This window comes from Maniola jurtina, chromosome W, assembly GCF_905333055.1.
Source record: "Maniola jurtina chromosome W, ilManJurt1.1, whole genome shotgun sequence".
Taxonomy (NCBI): domain Eukaryota; kingdom Metazoa; phylum Arthropoda; class Insecta; order Lepidoptera; family Nymphalidae; genus Maniola; species Maniola jurtina.
In genome coordinates this window covers 6,920,178-6,937,337 of record NC_060057.1, presented here as the reverse complement: position 1 = coordinate 6,937,337, position 17,160 = coordinate 6,920,178, and positions in this window count along the sequence as shown.

Below are 17,160 nucleotides of genomic sequence, written 5' to 3'. Positions count from 1 at the left end.
CAATCCGTCCAGTAATTTTTGCGTGAAGGAGTAACAAACATACACACACACACACATACAAACTTTCTCCTTTATAATATTATTTTTTTTTCTTAAAAATTAAATTTGAATTGCCTACGAAATTAAATTTGAATTTCGCAGGCAGACCCGTCTCATGCCCGTTATTAAAAATGTCAGTTCATTAGTTCAAGATCCCTCCTCTCTCGTCTGGCCTTACAAACATTAGCCAATGTCAAGTTTGTAGATAATTGTAACAAGTTAGTTAAACTAAACAAGTATGGACCCCGACTGTGCCGGCGCTCGCCGAAATACGCACGGCACCCCTTTAGAGCGCTTTCCAGTCAGTTTTAACAAAAAAAAAACACTCCAAAAAGGCAGAGCACGCCCGCCAGCCAACACCAACACAGAGAAATCCCAGTTCAGGATTGGTTCATGCTCATTATGTTAGTCTAATGGTCTGTGGTCTTGTTTGTATATGTCAATGTCAAAGGCTCAAAAAGGACTTCGTCTGTGGTGGCGTTTGCTGGCGCGCGTGTTGTGACTTTTTGGAGTGTTTTTTTTGTTAAAACTGACTGGAAAGCGCTCTAAGGGGGTGCCGTGCGTATGTCGGTGAGCGCCGGCACAGACGGGGTCCATACTTGTATAGTTTAACTAACTTGTTACAAATAACTACAAACTTGACATTGGCTAATCATTGTAAAAGCCAGACGAGAGAAAAAAAAAAAAAGGCTCAAAAAAGCTAGAACCCAGAGCCGTAAAAGTTAAATTAAAACCAGTAAAAAAAACTAGGTAAATGAACAGAATTAGCATGATAAAGCTAGTAAATTTGTGTCTTACTAAGTGGTTGAATTTTGATTTTGTTTCATGCAGTGCTCCTCTGCTAGGCCAGCGAAGGCCACAAGGCAACTGGTGGCAGCGCTGGTTGTGCTGCGTGGGTGCCAGGTAAGTTTTCAATTTCAACATTCATCTATTGCATTGTGCAAAATAATAATGAATGAACATTGAACATGTTGGCTGCCATGAGAACAAAATGTTATGTCTTGTATGATGGTTTGGAACCCTTTATGTGCGAGTCTGACTCACACTTGTTCTTTTTGTTCTACACAAGAACAAAGTGGACTTGACAGAATTATCTTCTTTGACATTTTATGCATGTTGGTTTTCTATATACTGTATTTACACTTGCACTAAGAAGAAATTTCACCCTAAACGCTTTTACATTTTACTACACCGATCAGGTCATTGGAGCTCGACATTTATGCTCCACCACCACCGCCGCCGCCATCACCGGAACCCGAGCGCCGCACCCGTTCAGCTCCGCGGCTGCCATCTCTGCGGCCTTCTCCGGAGAGGAGGAGGCCGCCAATGACTGACGAGGAGCTGGACAACCTTCAGCGACTGTGGGCGGAGGCAGTGGCAAAGTGCGCGCATCGTGTAGAGCGCCGCGTTGCCGGAAGGGGAGAGGAGCCCTGGTAAAATGGGCGAGCAGCTTAATTGACTCGTATTGACTTTTAATGCGAGTCAATTGAGCTCTTCAAGGGCCTCTTTGCCAGGGCTCCTCAATGAATTTATTAAATGAACTTGTACATAAAAAAAAATCAAAAATATAAAAAAAAAAATATAAAAAAAAAACAAAAAATATAAAATATTAAAAAAATGTATATCATACATATTTTGTAAATAATTTTTATACAGGGTGTAATTAGTACGCTAGCAAAAACTCAGCGCTACAATACCGATATCTAACCAAATCATTTGCCTTATACTTGTAGTTTTAGTGATTTAGTATTTTTCAAATCCACAATATACATAACGTTCGCTGACCTCTGATGTCAATCAGATACTTTATTTGCAATAATGCAAACTTCTAGAATACATACTATTTTTTTTATTCACTTTGTTGTCTATCCGTCTGTCCAAAAAATATCACCTGTCTTCGGTTTTGCTAGCGTTCTACTTACACCCCTATTTTTATACACCTAAATTGAAAAAATAAATAAACTGACAAGCTTATTGTTTTATTTATGAATAAACCCAATCCAAATTTTTCTGTGGAAAGAAGTTAGCGCTCTGTGTTAGGTAATCCCTTACAAATGATAGAGGCAAAAATCTGTGGGTGTTTCAAAAAATCATTTACCTGAAAAATAAGTTGGTTTTGTCTGTAGCCAGTTATAAAAACGTACTTACCTACAATATGAAAGCATGAAATATTTATAGGTAGGTAGGTAGATACCTATTAGATATAAGGAAACACAAAAAATTATAAAAAATTGAATATATTAGATTGCCGGCCACTGACACTTATGTGTTTTCAATTTATCTCCCAGTGCCCCTAATCGCGCATAAGTGCCAATACATTTTTTTGCCGCAGACCGTTTTTATTGCACCCATACAAAAGAACCCACAATACTGCCACGGTAATGGTATGTATGATGAAACAGTGGGTTTAAATAAAAAGAGCAAATCAGTATAATCGCCCAAATTTATTATATCACTTCACTAAACACACTAATACAAATCACTCATTGCTTTATTACTATTGTTACTTTGTTACTATTTATATAATTTACACTTGTTTACACAAATGGACATAGTTTCAGCTTACAATGCGTACGATAGAACAATAATCCTAAAAATGAGCTCGCATAGCTTTATATGGCGTTATCCCCACCGAAGGGATTCGGCAGTGGTGGCGGAGTTGCGTTCGGCTGTCAATGGCGCTGGCGTTGATTGGCTGTCATGGCGGCAGTAGGCTATGATTGGCCGTCTTGGCGGTTATCGGCTGTAACAGGCGGTGATTGGCCAGCTTGGCTTGACTCGGATAGTCTGGTTGGCGTTGGCGCGTTGCGATTGGCTGAGGCGGCGTGGCGTTACATTCGGCCGTCCTGAAACAATGAATTGCTCCCGCAATGGGAAAATGCTTGGTTAGCTTTCTGGTAGACAATAGCTCAACAAGGTCTTCGGTTTCAAGTTATTTATCGGAACAGTTAGCACTGTTGGATATAAGAGCCGTAGGCGCTGTGATATGGCTTTAAAGAGTCTGCTCAGGCATGTACAAGCTTCGTAGCCTCGAAACCCCTTAACACTTCGAGTTCTCTTAATGCCTACCAGCTTGGTTACGAAAATGAACCTGAGTAAATGCTATCAGTGTTTACTTCTATCGCAATGCTTGTGGGAACTTGCCACTAAATAACTAAATTCCTTTGTTATAATTAAATGAAATATTAATTTTGTCAGTTACATTATCTAGTTAGCTTTATCCTATCGCTTGCTATCCTTTACCGAGCATTTGCCTTGTTACGCATAACCATCCCGAGTTCGCTAATTTTACATTAATAGTAACATGGCATCGTGACCTAGGTAAATACCAAATTATGGATATCACATTCATTGAGAGTATTGTCAGTAGTCCAAATAATATCAGTTAACAGTTTGTCCAATCATTTTATTCGCAGTTTCGCTAGGACCTGTGGCACAACGTGTTTAACATGGTCTGGTTAGTGCTTGGATTGGCTTGACTAGGCACTTGACTCGTGGTAGTATCATGGAGGTCAAAACATACCTAACTATTAATCAGTCGACACTCGGAAACTCTAAAATGTCTACTAGTAAAAGCATTCTTATGCTCACTTTATAAGTTTACTAGGATGTCCAAATAAGGCAAATTATGTATAATATTCTACGAAACTGATCGTTTTCGGCTAATAACAAATTTTGCAAAAGCATCTGTAATAATCAAATTGTACCTACACTACTGATGAGCGATATCCTTTCGCTGTCTTACAAAATGGTTTTACAAAATGTGGTCAGTATGAACTCTACAAAATTCTAATCCAATGCCATTGGTCTGTGATCTAAACTGCAATCTTATCTACTTTAAAACCAAGACGAAACAAAAGAACATTATTTAATTTATAAATTATTATCGTTTTCAGTTGTACTGTTTTTCCACGTTTTACTTTAGAGACATTTTTGAAAGAAAAACCGTCAACAGACTGGCTTGTAGAAAGGAAAATAGCTTGTAAATAGCTTCTCGTGAAGCTGTGAATGCTATTACTCTGACTTGAAAAGGAATCTCACTTAAATCCTTGCAGGGAGATCTCTCAACGAGCAACGAGATGTAAGTACTCCTATCGAAAGTAAAACTTGGCTTTCGAAAGTAAAAATTGGCTACCGAAAGTAAAACTTGGCTATTGAAAGTAAAACTTGGCTACCGAAAGTAAAACTTGGCTACCGAAAGTAAAACTTGGCTACCGAAAGTAAAACTTGGCTACCGAAAGTAAAACTTGGCTACCGAAAGTAAAACTTGGCTACCGAAAGTAAAACTTGGCTACCGAAAGTAAAACTTGACTACCGAAAGTAAAACTTGGCTACCGAAAGTAAAACTTGGCTACCGAAAGTAAAACTTGGCTACCGAAAGTAAAACTTGGCTACCGAAAGTAAGACTTGGCTACCGAAAGTAAGACCTGGCTGCAGAAAGTAAGACCTGGCTGCAGAAAGTAAGACCTGGCTGCAGAAAGTAAGACCTGGCTGCAGAAAGTAAGACCTGGCTGCAGAAAGTAAGACCTGGCTGCAGAAAGTAAGACCTGGCTGCGGAAAGTAAGACCTGGCTGCAGAAAGTAAGACTTGGCTGCAGAAAGTAAGACTTGGCAGCAGAAAGTAAGACTTGGCTGCAGAAAGTAAGACTTGGCTGCAGAAAGTAAGACTTGGCTGCAGAAAGTAAGACTTGGCTGCAGAAAGTAAGACTTGGCTGCAGAAAGTAAGACTTGGCTGCAGAAAGTAAGACTTGGCTGCAGAAAGTAAGACTTGGCTGCAGAAAGTAAGACTTGGCTACTGTCTTCACTTCGGCATCTATGTAATTCCGAAAACAGTTCACGATTGAATTTAGGTAATACAGGATCATCAGTCAAATAACAGTTTCCTATTCCATTCCTATTCCCTACTATGTAAGCTACATAACCAGGCAGGCATACTAACACCAACTGAACTCAAGATATTATGTAAAACGTCAGTCTAGTCGGCTTAGTGAAAATTCTTACGGTACGTCCGGTCCACCTGACTAACAATGAACGGCACAAAGCTATATCATGGTTATAATTAAAAGTGCCACTTGAACTTTCTACTTACATTATGATTGGACCGACAATCTTAAGGTAGAATGATGAAATTGACTCGATTGAAAGCTTGTTGGCAAAAGTACGTAACATACATGCTGCCTACAAGCACTACTTTTTTTCTAAAATGACAAAAGCATTATCAAAATCATAAGGATATCTAACTGGTAATAGTTATTATTACGTTTCCTCCAAGTGCCCAATTCTGCCTACATTACACTACCTATTTGTATTTACTCATACGCTGTGCCACTGGCTTGTATATTATACGAGACAGTTCCAAAGCCGTGAGTAAGATCTACTTACTATGCTCTCAATCATTCAAAGAATGTGATTTAAACTACAAGTTACAACACGTACAGACTTCATAAACACTAACTTTTAGTAAAAATAAAAGAACAGTCATACCATACAGCATAAACGCTTAACAGCGCTTATGTCACCCCAAATAGGCAACAATGCGGCGGCTTATAGATACCCATTGGCTGCAACCCTGCATCGTTAGCGCGCCACGATGTGGTGCCTCGCAGTGACGCGCTCGGCATCAGGCACACAGCACACAGCAAAGCATCAGTGGTGACCATCGTAGGCGATGACGTTTGCACTTCACGAACCTACCAAAAATTCCGAGAAAAGAAAGATAAACACAATATTATTGTTTGACTACAAGTAGCTCCCAGTCGATTTATAAAGTACGTCTGCCCCAATTATGAAGATCTATATTCATATTACATAACAATCATATAACCACATGAAAATCAATTTCACAAGAAACTCAAAAGTGAACATCATAAAACAATTCGATTTTACATTCAAATTGCGATCGCCATGCTATATGCAAAACTGGGTTTGAGCACACTGAAAGTGTTCATCAACCGATTCTGACGTAAATGATATTATTGTACCCTTAAAAATAATTTACAGGTACCCCACACGTACCCCGTGTTGTCTGTATGACTGCAGCGGGAATATCACCGACGACGCGAAAAAAATAACCTTAAAGGTTTATAGAACCTTATACTATAACTGAGCCTTGTGCAAATAAAAACACTAATAGCGTCAAAGCTTGTTTCTTGAAAACTTCTGGTTGAAATTTGCGGGTAGTCTGAGAACTATTGTTACCATCCGATATACTAGATCTTTTTTTTTTAATTAATTCCTGATCAGTATGTATTTGTGTCAGTTCATAACCACTCAACAATTTTAACCGATTTTGATAAATGATACGTCATTCGTCTTGATGGCGTGTGTGTCAATGGATATATGAAATTCTTTAAACAATCAATGTGGTGGATTTTATACGATTTAATGTAAGAGCCGAAAAATATGCAGCGCAAACTGCAGTCGGGAGTTTTTATTTCTTATTATTTAACTTATTGAATTACTTGTTAACTTTTTCGTACCGGTAGCACTTGGTCATAATTTCCACATACTGGAAAGCACTACTACTAACCCACTAAGTACGTTTTCTAGAATTAAACTGCGAATTCAAATTGCGGGTATCTCGGCGAGATGCAACGTGAAAAGTGGATGGTTGAGCGGGTTTTTACCTGATTCGATAAAAAGTTGACTAAATCAATCGGTTGCAATTTTAGCATTAGTATTCACCGCCATTATTTTATCAGTTATATATATACAACTAGTGTTTTGCTCGGTGCGCGAGCTGCTAAAGCAGCTCGCGTGACGTGGTTGGGTTGACAAGTATTAAAACGATAGTATTTATTAAGATACAAAATTAACCGCGAAAACACAATAAAACGACACCCATATCGATTTTTTTCTTAAAAAATGCATGTCCGCCATCTTGGATTTCAAAATAAATGTCGTTATCAAAATGAGCAACCTGGAAAACTCTGAAAACGACATCCATATCATTTTTTGTAAAAACGGGGTAGTTGAGGTTAATAAAGTAGGGTGCGTGGGTGCGCGGACCACTAAAGTGGTCCGCGAGCATGCAGGATTTGTTCCACCGAGTAGACCTTCGGACCCTAATCATCTTTTGCCAAGAAACCAGTCTTCCATCTTTTATATTCTCCGAGATAGACACCGACGAAATTTGTACGGCGGCCATCTTGTTTTTCCAAAATTTTCCATTTTTTCTATTAATCGTTTACTACATTCTTTAAAGATTGCGAGTTTCAACGAAATCGGTTGGAAAACAAAAGAGTTGCAAAAATCATATAGGCCGCCATCTTGTTTTTCTGAAATGTCATAATTTTTCCCTACTCATATCGCGCACCAAAACATATCTCCCTTACATTATCGTATCGTTATCCGTCTCTTTCTAGGAGAATGAGACATTCAATATTCGCCATACAAAATGTATGTAAAAATAAATTCCGCCATTTTGAATTTTTTTTCTATTCATCGAGTAGACCGTCGGACCCTGATCATCTCTTGCCAAGAAACCACACTTCCATCTTTTATACCCTCCGAGCTGGACACCGGCGACATTTGTATGGCGGCCATCTTTTCTTCGCCATTTTGAATTTTTTTCCAGCTATTTGGCAATTGGATGACGTCATGAATGACATTTGCTCGAGCACCCCCAACCTATCTTCAATACCTTAAGCGGGCCTTCCACCCGTCTCCGAAACCCTCAATCATCAGCTCTCTCCATAATTTTGGCTTACTAACTTTTTGTTTTCTATACGACACCATCAGTGAAAAAAAAATTTTTCATACAAAATTTTACAGGAGTTTCTTAGTTGAAAATCTCGAAAATCTCCCCAATAGTGGCAACACCGTTTCTATATTTCGATATTGCCGGCTGAGTCACACAATCGATTCATACATATCGACTTTCCAAAATGTTGCCAACTGCCTCAAAAACGTGATCAAAATTTTGAAAAATTAAAAAAAATACAAAATGGCCGCCAACTCGTTTTGCAGAAATAAATTACATCGTAAAACAACTTTTCCAATAACTACAGGATATACCGCTCCCGATGATGTTTCAATCTCTCCTCTCGCTCGCACCCACGCGAAACGATCGCTCCTAAAAAAAGACCACGTCGAAAATCACTTTTTCTTTGATAAATTCCAGTGTTGCCAGTCTCCGGCGACAAAAATACCGAAATGTCATTTGTATGATCAAAACACATAATCGCTCATACTCGGATTTTGCGAAAAGTCCGTATTTCGATTTTTTTCAATTTCCCGAAAATCTTGAAATTTCCCCAAAAAATGGGGTAATTTTTTTCCTCCAATCTATACCTCGAGCCAATCGCTTCATAGAAGCCGAATCGCTCCGATGTTGTAAACCTTGGGATATTTAACTTTTAAAATTGCGTTTTTTCGTACCTCTAACATAATGGCCGCCACGACAGCCGCCATCTTGAATTTTTAAAAACTACCCCCATTCCGTCAAAATTAAGGATAATCGTAGACGAAACCAGAAAAAAATTATAAGTTTCAATTTCCCGTTTCGGATCTGTGGCGCCGAGGTTCGGGGTCGAAAAATCAAAATTTTGAAAACGCTACGGTTCAGCCGCCATCTTGTTTTTTCAATTTTTTCGACATTTCCCATTAATTGTTTACTATTTTCTTCAAAGATTGCAAAATTCAACAAAATCGGTTGGAAAACAACGGAGCAGCAAAAATCACGTCGGCCGCCATCTTGTTTTTCTGAAATGTCATAATTTTTCCCCAGAGGGTTTCCGAAACCAAACACAACTCCCCTACATCACTATATCATTTTCCTTCTCTTTCTAGGAGAACAATTATGTCAATGAGTGAGTCAGTGAGTCAGTGGTAATTGAGCTATATATAGTATAACTAGTTTTTGCTCGGTGCGCGAGCTGCTAAAGCAGCTCACGTGACGTGGTAAGGTTAACTTTATTATATAAAACCAAATTGATTTATTAAGATAATTCACCCCGAAAAACCCCATAAAATGACAGGCATTTCTATTTTTTGTAGAAAATGTAAGTCCGCCATCTTGGATTTGAAAATAAATGTCATTATCAAAATCAGCACCCTGGAAACCCTGAAAACGATATCCATATTATTTTTTGTAAATTAGGATAATAATTTAGTAGGGTGCGTGGGTGCGCGGACCACTAAAGTGGTCCGCGAGCATGCAGTGTTTGTTTCACCGAGTAGACCTTCGGACCCTGATCATCTTTTGCCAAGAAACCACTCTTCCATCTTTTATATCCTCCGAGATATACACCGACGAAATTTGTACGGCGGCCATCTTGTTTTTTCAAAATTTTCCACTTTTTCTATTAATCGTTTACTACATTCTTCAAAGATTGCGAGTTTCAACGAAATCGGTTGGAAAACAAAAGAGTTGCAAAAATCATATAGGCCGCCATCTTGTTTTTCTGAAATGTCATAATTTTCCCCTACTCATATTGCGCATCCAAACATATCTCCCATACATCAATGTATCGTTTTCTGTCTCTTTCTAGGAGAATGTGACATTCAATATTCGCCATACAAAATGTATGGAAAATTAAATTCCGCCATTTTGAATTTTTTTTCTGTTCATCGAGTAGACCTTTGGATCCTGATCCTCTTTTGCCAAGAAACCACACTTCCATCTTTGATACCCTCCGAGCTGGAGACCGGCAAAATTTGTATGGCGGCCATTTTTTCTTCGCCATTTTGAATTTTTTTTCAGCTTTTTGGCAATTGGATGACGTCATGAATGACATTTGGTCGAGCACCCCCCACCTATCTTCAATACCTTGAGCGGACCCTTCACCCGTCTCCGACATCCTCTATCATCAGCTATTTCCAAATTTTTCCTCGATTTTTTTTTTGTTTTCTATACGAAACCATCAGTGAAAAAAAATATTTTCATACAAAATTTTACAGGAGGAGTTTTTGGGGAAAATCTCGAAAATTTCCCCAAATGTGGCAACACTGTTTACATATTTCGATACTGCTGGTTGAGTCACACAATCGATTGATACATATCGACTTTCCAAAATGTTGCCAACTGCCTCAAAAACATGATCAAAATTTCGGAAAATTTGAAGAAAATACAAAATGGCCACCAACTTTTTTTGCAGAATCAAATTCGATAATTTTACAACTTTCCCATTAACTACAGGATATACCGCTCCCGATGACGTTTCAATCTCTCCTCTCGCTCGCACCCACGCGAAACGATCGCCCCTAAAAAAAGACCACGTCGAAAATAACTTTTACTATGATAAATTCCAGTGTTGCCAGTCTCCGGCGACAAAAATACCCAAATGTCATTAGTACGAGCAAAACACGTAATCGCTCATACTCAGATTTTTCAAAAAGCCCGTATTTCGATATTTTACAATTTCCCGAAAATCTTGAAATTTCCCCAAAAAATGGGGTAATTTTTTTCCTCCAATCTATACCTCGAGCCTATACGTACAATCGCTTGATAGAAGCCGAATCGCTCCGATGTTGCCAACTTTGAGATATTTAACTTTTAAAATTGCGTTTTTTCGTACCTCTAACATAATGGCCGCCACGACAGCCGCCATCTTGAATTTTTAAAAACCACTCCCATTCCGTCAAAATTCAGGATAATCGTAGACGAAACCAGAAAAAAATTATTAGTTTCAATTTCCCGTTTCGGATCTGTGGCGCCGCGGTTCGGGGCCGAAAAATCAAAAATTTGAAAACGCTACGACTCGGCCGCCATCTTGTTTTTTAAATTTTTTCGACATTTCCCATTAATCGTTTACTACTTTCTTTAAAGTTTGCAAAATTCAACGAAATCGGTTGGAAAACAACGGAGCTGCAAAAATCACGTCGGCCGCCATCTTGTTTTTCCGAAAAGTCATAATTTTTCCCCAGAGGGTTCCCGAATCCAAACACATCTCCCCTACATCATTATATCATTTTCCTTCTCTTTCTAGGAGAACAATTATGTCAATGAGTGAGTCAGTGAGTGGTAATCGAGCTATATATAGTATAACTAGTGTTTTGCTCGGTGCGCGAGCTGCTAAAGCAGCTCGCGTGACGTGGTTATGTTGACTTTATTATATTTAACCAAATTTATTTATTAAGATACACAATTCACCACAAAAACACATAAAACCCACACCCATATCAATTTTTTCTTAAAAAGTGCATGTCCACCAGCTTGGATCTAAAAATGAATGTCATTATCAAAATCAGCACCCTGGAAAACTCTGAAAACGACATCCATATCATTTTTTGTAAAAACGGGGTAGTTGAGGTTAATAAAGTAGGGTGCGTGGGTGCGCGGACCACTAAAGTGGTCCGCGAGCATGTAGAGTTTGTTTCACTGAGTAGACCTCCGGATCCTGATCATATTTAATTGCGTTTTTTCGTACCTCGAACAAAACGACCGCCATGACAGCCGCCATCTTGAATTTTTAAAAACCACTCCCGTTTTGTCAAAATACAGGATAATTGTGGGCGAAACCAAAAAAAATAATTATCCTCGATTACCCCGTCTCGGATCTGTGGCGCCGCGGTTCGGGGTCGAAAAATCAAAAATTTTAAAACGCTACGGCTCGGCCGCCATTTTGTTTTTCCAATTTTTTCCACATTTTCTTTTAACCATTTACTATTTTCTTCAAAGTTTGCAAAATTCAACAAAATCGGTTGAAAAACAACGGAGCTGCAAAAATCCATTCGGCCGCCATCTTGTTTTTCCGAAATGTCATAATTTTTCCCCAGAGGGTTCCTGAAACCGAACACAACTCCCCTACATCACTATATCATTTTCCTTCTCTTTCTAGGAGAACAATTATGTCAATGAGTGAGTCAGTGAGTGAGTGGTAATCGAGCTATATATAGTATAATAACTAGTGTTTTGCTCGGTGCGCGAGCTGCTAAAGCAGCTCGCGTGACGTGGTTGGGTTGACAAGTATTAAAACGATAGTATTTATTAAGATACAAAATTAACCGCGAAAACACAATAAAACGACACCCATATCGATTTTTTTCTTAAAAAATGCATGTCCGCCATCTTGGATTTCAAAATAAATGTCGTTATCAAAATGAGCAACCTGGAAAACTCTGAAAACGACATCCATATCATTTTTTGTAAAAACGGGGTAGTTGAGGTTAATAAAGTAGGGTGCGTGGGTGCGCGGACCACTAAAGTGGTCCGCGAGCATGCAGGATTTGTTCCACCGAGTAGACCTTCGGACCCTAATCATCTTTTGCCAAGAAACTAGTCTTCCATCTTTTATATTCTCCGAGATAGACACCGACGAAATTTGTACGGCGGCCATCTTGTATTTCCAAAATTTTCCATTTTTTCTATTAATCGTTTACTACATTCTTTAAAGATTGCGAGTTTCAACGAAATCGGTTGGAAAACAAAAGAGTTGCAAAAATCATATAGGCCGCCATCTTGTTTTTCTGAAATGTCATAATTTTTCCCTACTCATATCGCGCACCAAAACATATCTCCCTTACATTATCGTATCGTTATCCGTCTCTTTCTAGGAGAATGAGACATTCAATATTCGCCATACAAAATGTATGTAAAAATAAATTCCGCCATTTTGAATTTTTTTTCTATTCATCGAGTAGACCGTCGGACCCTGATCATCTCTTGCCAAGAAACCACACTTCCATCTTTAATACCCTCCGAGCTGGACACCGGCGAAATTTGTATGGCGGCCATCTTTTCTTCGCCATTTTGAATTTTTTTCCAGCTATTTGGCAATTGGATGACGTCATGAATGACATTTGCTCGAGCACCCCCAACCTATCTTCAATACCTTAAGCGGGCCTTCCACCCGTCTCCGAAACCCTCAATCATCAGCTCTCTCCATAATTTTGGCTTACTAACTTTTTGTTTTCTATACGACACCATCAGTGAAAAAAAAATTTTTCATACAAAATTTTACAGGAGTTTCTTAGTTGAAAATCTCGAAAATCTCCCCAATAGTGGCAACACCGTTTCTATATTTCGATATTGCCGGCTGAGTCACACAATCGATTCATACATATCGACTTTCCAAAATGTTGCCAACTGCCTCAAAAACGTGATCAAAATTTCGAAAAATGAAAAAAAATACAAAATGGCCGCCAACTCGTTTCACAGAAAGATTTTACACGGTTTCATAATTTTCCTATTAACTACAGGATATACCGCGCCCGATGACGTTTCAATCTTTCCTCTCGCTCGCACCCACGCGAAAGGGGATACCGTGAAAAAGACCGTGTCGAAAATCACTTTTACTTTGATAAATTCCAGTGTTGCCAGTGTCCGGTGACAAAAATACCCAAATGTCATTTGTACGAGCAAAACACGTAATCACTCATACTCGGATTTTGCTAAAAGTGCGTATTTCTATTTTTTACAATTTCCCGAAAATCTTGAAATTTCCCTAAAAGTGGGGTAATTTTTTCCCACCGATCTATACCCCGAGTCTATACGTACAATCGCTTCATAGAAGCCGAATCGCTCCGATGTTGCCAACTTTGAGATATTCGAATTTTAAAATTGCGTTTTTTCGTACCTCGAACAAAACGGCCGCCATGACAGCCGCCATCTTGAATTTTTAAAAACCACTCCCGTTTTGTCAAAATACAGGATAATCGTGGGCGAAACCAAAAAAAATAATTATCCTCGATTACCCCGTCTCGGATCTGTGGCGCCGCGGTTCGGGGTCGAAAAATCAAAAATTTTAAAACGCTACGGCTCGGCCGCCATTTTGTTTTTCCAATTTTTTCCACATTTTCTTTTAACCATTTACTATTTTCTTCAAAGTTTGCAAAATTCAACAAAATCGGTTGAAAAACAACGGAGCTGCAAAAATCCATTCGGCCGCCATCTTGTTTTTCTGAAATGTCATAATTTTTCCCCAGAGGACTCCCGAATCCGACCACATCTCCCCTACATCACTATATCATTTTCCGTCTCTTTCTAGGAGAACAATTATGTCAATGAGTCAGTGAGTCAGTGAGTGGTAATCGAGCTATATATAGTATAATAATAACTAGTGTTTTGCTCGGTGCGCGAGCTGCTAAAGCAGCTCTCGTGACGTAGTTAGGTTTATGAGTTGTATTAAACCGATTTTTTTTATTAAGATACACAAATTACCCCGAAAACCCCATAAAACGACACCTATATCAATTTTTTTCTTAAAAAGTGCACGCCCGCCATCTTGGATTTCAAAATAAATGTTGTTATCAAAATCAGCGCTCTGGAAACCTCTGAAAACGACATCCATATCATTTTTTGTAAAAACGGGGTTGTTGAGGTTAATAAAGTAGGGTGCGTGAGTGCGCGGACCACTAAAGTGGTCCGCGAGCATGCAGAGTTTGTTCCACCGAGTAGACCTTCAGACCCTGATCATCTTTTGCCAAGAAACCACTCTTCCATCTTTTATAGCCTCCGAGATAGACACCGACAAAATTTGTACGGCGGCCATCTTGTTTTTCCAAAATTTTCCACTTTTTCTATTAATCGTTTGGTACTTTCTTCAAAGATTGTGAGTTTCAACGAAATCGGTTGGAAAACAAAAGAGTTACAAAAACCATATAAGCCGCCATCTTGTTTTTTTAAAATGTCATAATTTTTCCCGACTCCCATCCCGCACCCGAACATATCTTCCAAACATCATCGTATCGTTTCTTGTCTCTTTCTAGGAGAATGAGGCATTCAATATTCGCCATACAAAATGTATGGAAAATTAAATTCCGCCATTTTGAATTTTTTTTCTATTCATCGAGTAAACCTTCGGATCCTGATCCTCTCTTGCCAAGAAACCGCACCTCCATCTTTTATACCCTCCGAGCTGGACGCCGGCGAAATTTGTATGGCGGCCATCTTTTCTTCGGCATTTTGAATTGTTTTTCAGCTTTTTGGCAATTGGATGACGTCACGAATGACATTTGCTCGAGCACCCCCCACCTATCTTCAATACCTTAAGCGGGCCCTCCACCCGTCTCCGAAACCCTCTATCATCAGCTCTCTCCATAATTTTGGCTTACTAACTTTTTGTTTTCTATACGACACCATCAGTGAAAAAAAAAATTTTCATACAAAATTTTACAGGAGTTTCTTAGTTGAAAATCTCGAAAATCTCCCCAAAAGTGGCAACACCGGTTGCATATCTCGATACTGCCAGCCGAGATACACAATCGATTCATACATGTTAACTTTCCACAATGTTGCCAACTGCCTCAAAAACGTGATCAAAATTTCGAAAAATTAAAAAAAATACAAAATGGCCGCCGACTCGTTTTGCAGAAATAAATTACATCGTTGTACAGCTTTCCCATTAACTACAGGATTTACCGCTCCCGATGACGTTTCAATCTCTCATCTCGCTCGCACCCACGCGAAATGATCGTCCCTGAAAAAAGACAATGTCGAAAATCACTTTTGCTTCGATAAATTCCAGTGTTGCCAGTCCTCGGCGACATAAATACCTAAATGTCATTTGCACGAGCAAAACACGTAATCGCTCATACTCGAATTTTGCTAAAAGTGCGTATTTCGATTTTTTACAATTTCCCGAAAATCTTGAAATTTCCCCAAAAAATGGGGTAATTTTTTCCCTTCAATCTATACCTCGAGTCTATACGTACAATCGCTTGATAGAAGCCGAATCGCTCCGATGTTGACAACTTTGAGATATTCGAATTTTAAAATTGCGTTTTTTCGTACCTCGAACAAAACGGCCGCCATGACAGCCGCCATCTTGAATTTTTAAAAACCACTCCCTTTCTGTCAAAATACAGGATAATCGTGGGCGAAATAGGAAAAAATAATTATCCTCGACTACCCCGTCTTGGATCTGTGGCGCCGCGGTTCGGGGTCGAAAAATCAAAATTTTGAAAACGCTACGGTTCGGCCGCCATCTTGTTTTTTCAATTTTTTCGGCATTTCCCATTAATCGTTTACTACTTTCTTCAAAGTTTCCAAAATTCGACGAAATCGGTTGGAAAACAACGGAGCAGCAAAAATCACGTCGGCCGCCATCTTGTTTTTCTGAAATGTCATAATTTTTCCCCAGTCGAATCCCCCACCCGAACACATTTCCCCTACATCATTATATCATTTTCCGTCTCTTTCTAGGAGAACAATTATGTCAATGAGTCAGTGAGTGAGTGAGTGGTAATCGAGCTATATATAGTATAATAACTAGTGTTTTGCTCGGTGCGCGAGCTGCTAAAGCAGCTCGCGTGACGTGGTTATGTTGACTTTATTATATTTAACCAAATTTATTTATTAAGATACACAATTCACCACAAAAACACATAAAACCCATACCCATATCAATTTTTTCTTAAAAAGTGCATGTCCACCAGCTTGGATCTAAAAATGAATGTCATTATCAAAATCAGCACCCTTGAAAACTCTGAAAACGACATCCATATCCTTTTTTTGTAAAAACGGGGTAGTTGAGGTTAATAAAGTAGGGTGCGTGGGTGCGCGGACCACTAAAGTGGTCCGCGAGCATGTAAGGTTTGATTCACTGAGTAGACCTTCGGATCCTGATCATATTTTGCCAAGAAACCACTCTTCCATCTTTTATAGCCTCCGAGATAGACACCGACGAAATTTGTACGGCGGCCATCTTGTTTTTCCAAAATTTTCCACTTTTTCTATTAATCATTTACTACTTTCTTCAAAGATTGCGAGTTTCAACGAAATCGGTTGGAAAACAAAAGAGTTGCAAAAATCATATAGGCCGCCATCTTGTTTTTCTGAAATGTCATAATTTTTCCGTACTCATATCGCGCATCCGAACATATCTCCCATACATCAATGTATCGTTTTCCGTCTCTTTCTAGGAGAATGAGACATTCAATATTCGCCATACATTTTCTATGGGAAAATAAATTCCGCCATTTTGAATTTTTTTTCTATTCATCAAGTAGACCTTCGGACCCTGATCGTCTCATGCCAAGAAACCACACTTCCATCTTTTATACCCTCCGAGCTGGACACCGGCGAAATTTGTATGGCGGCCATCTTTTCTTCGCCATTTTGAATTTTTTTTCAGTTTTTTGGCAATTGGATGACGTCATGAATAACATTTGCTCGAGCACCCCCCACCTATCTTCAATACCTTGAGCGGACCCTTCACCCGTCTCCAATATCCTCAATCAT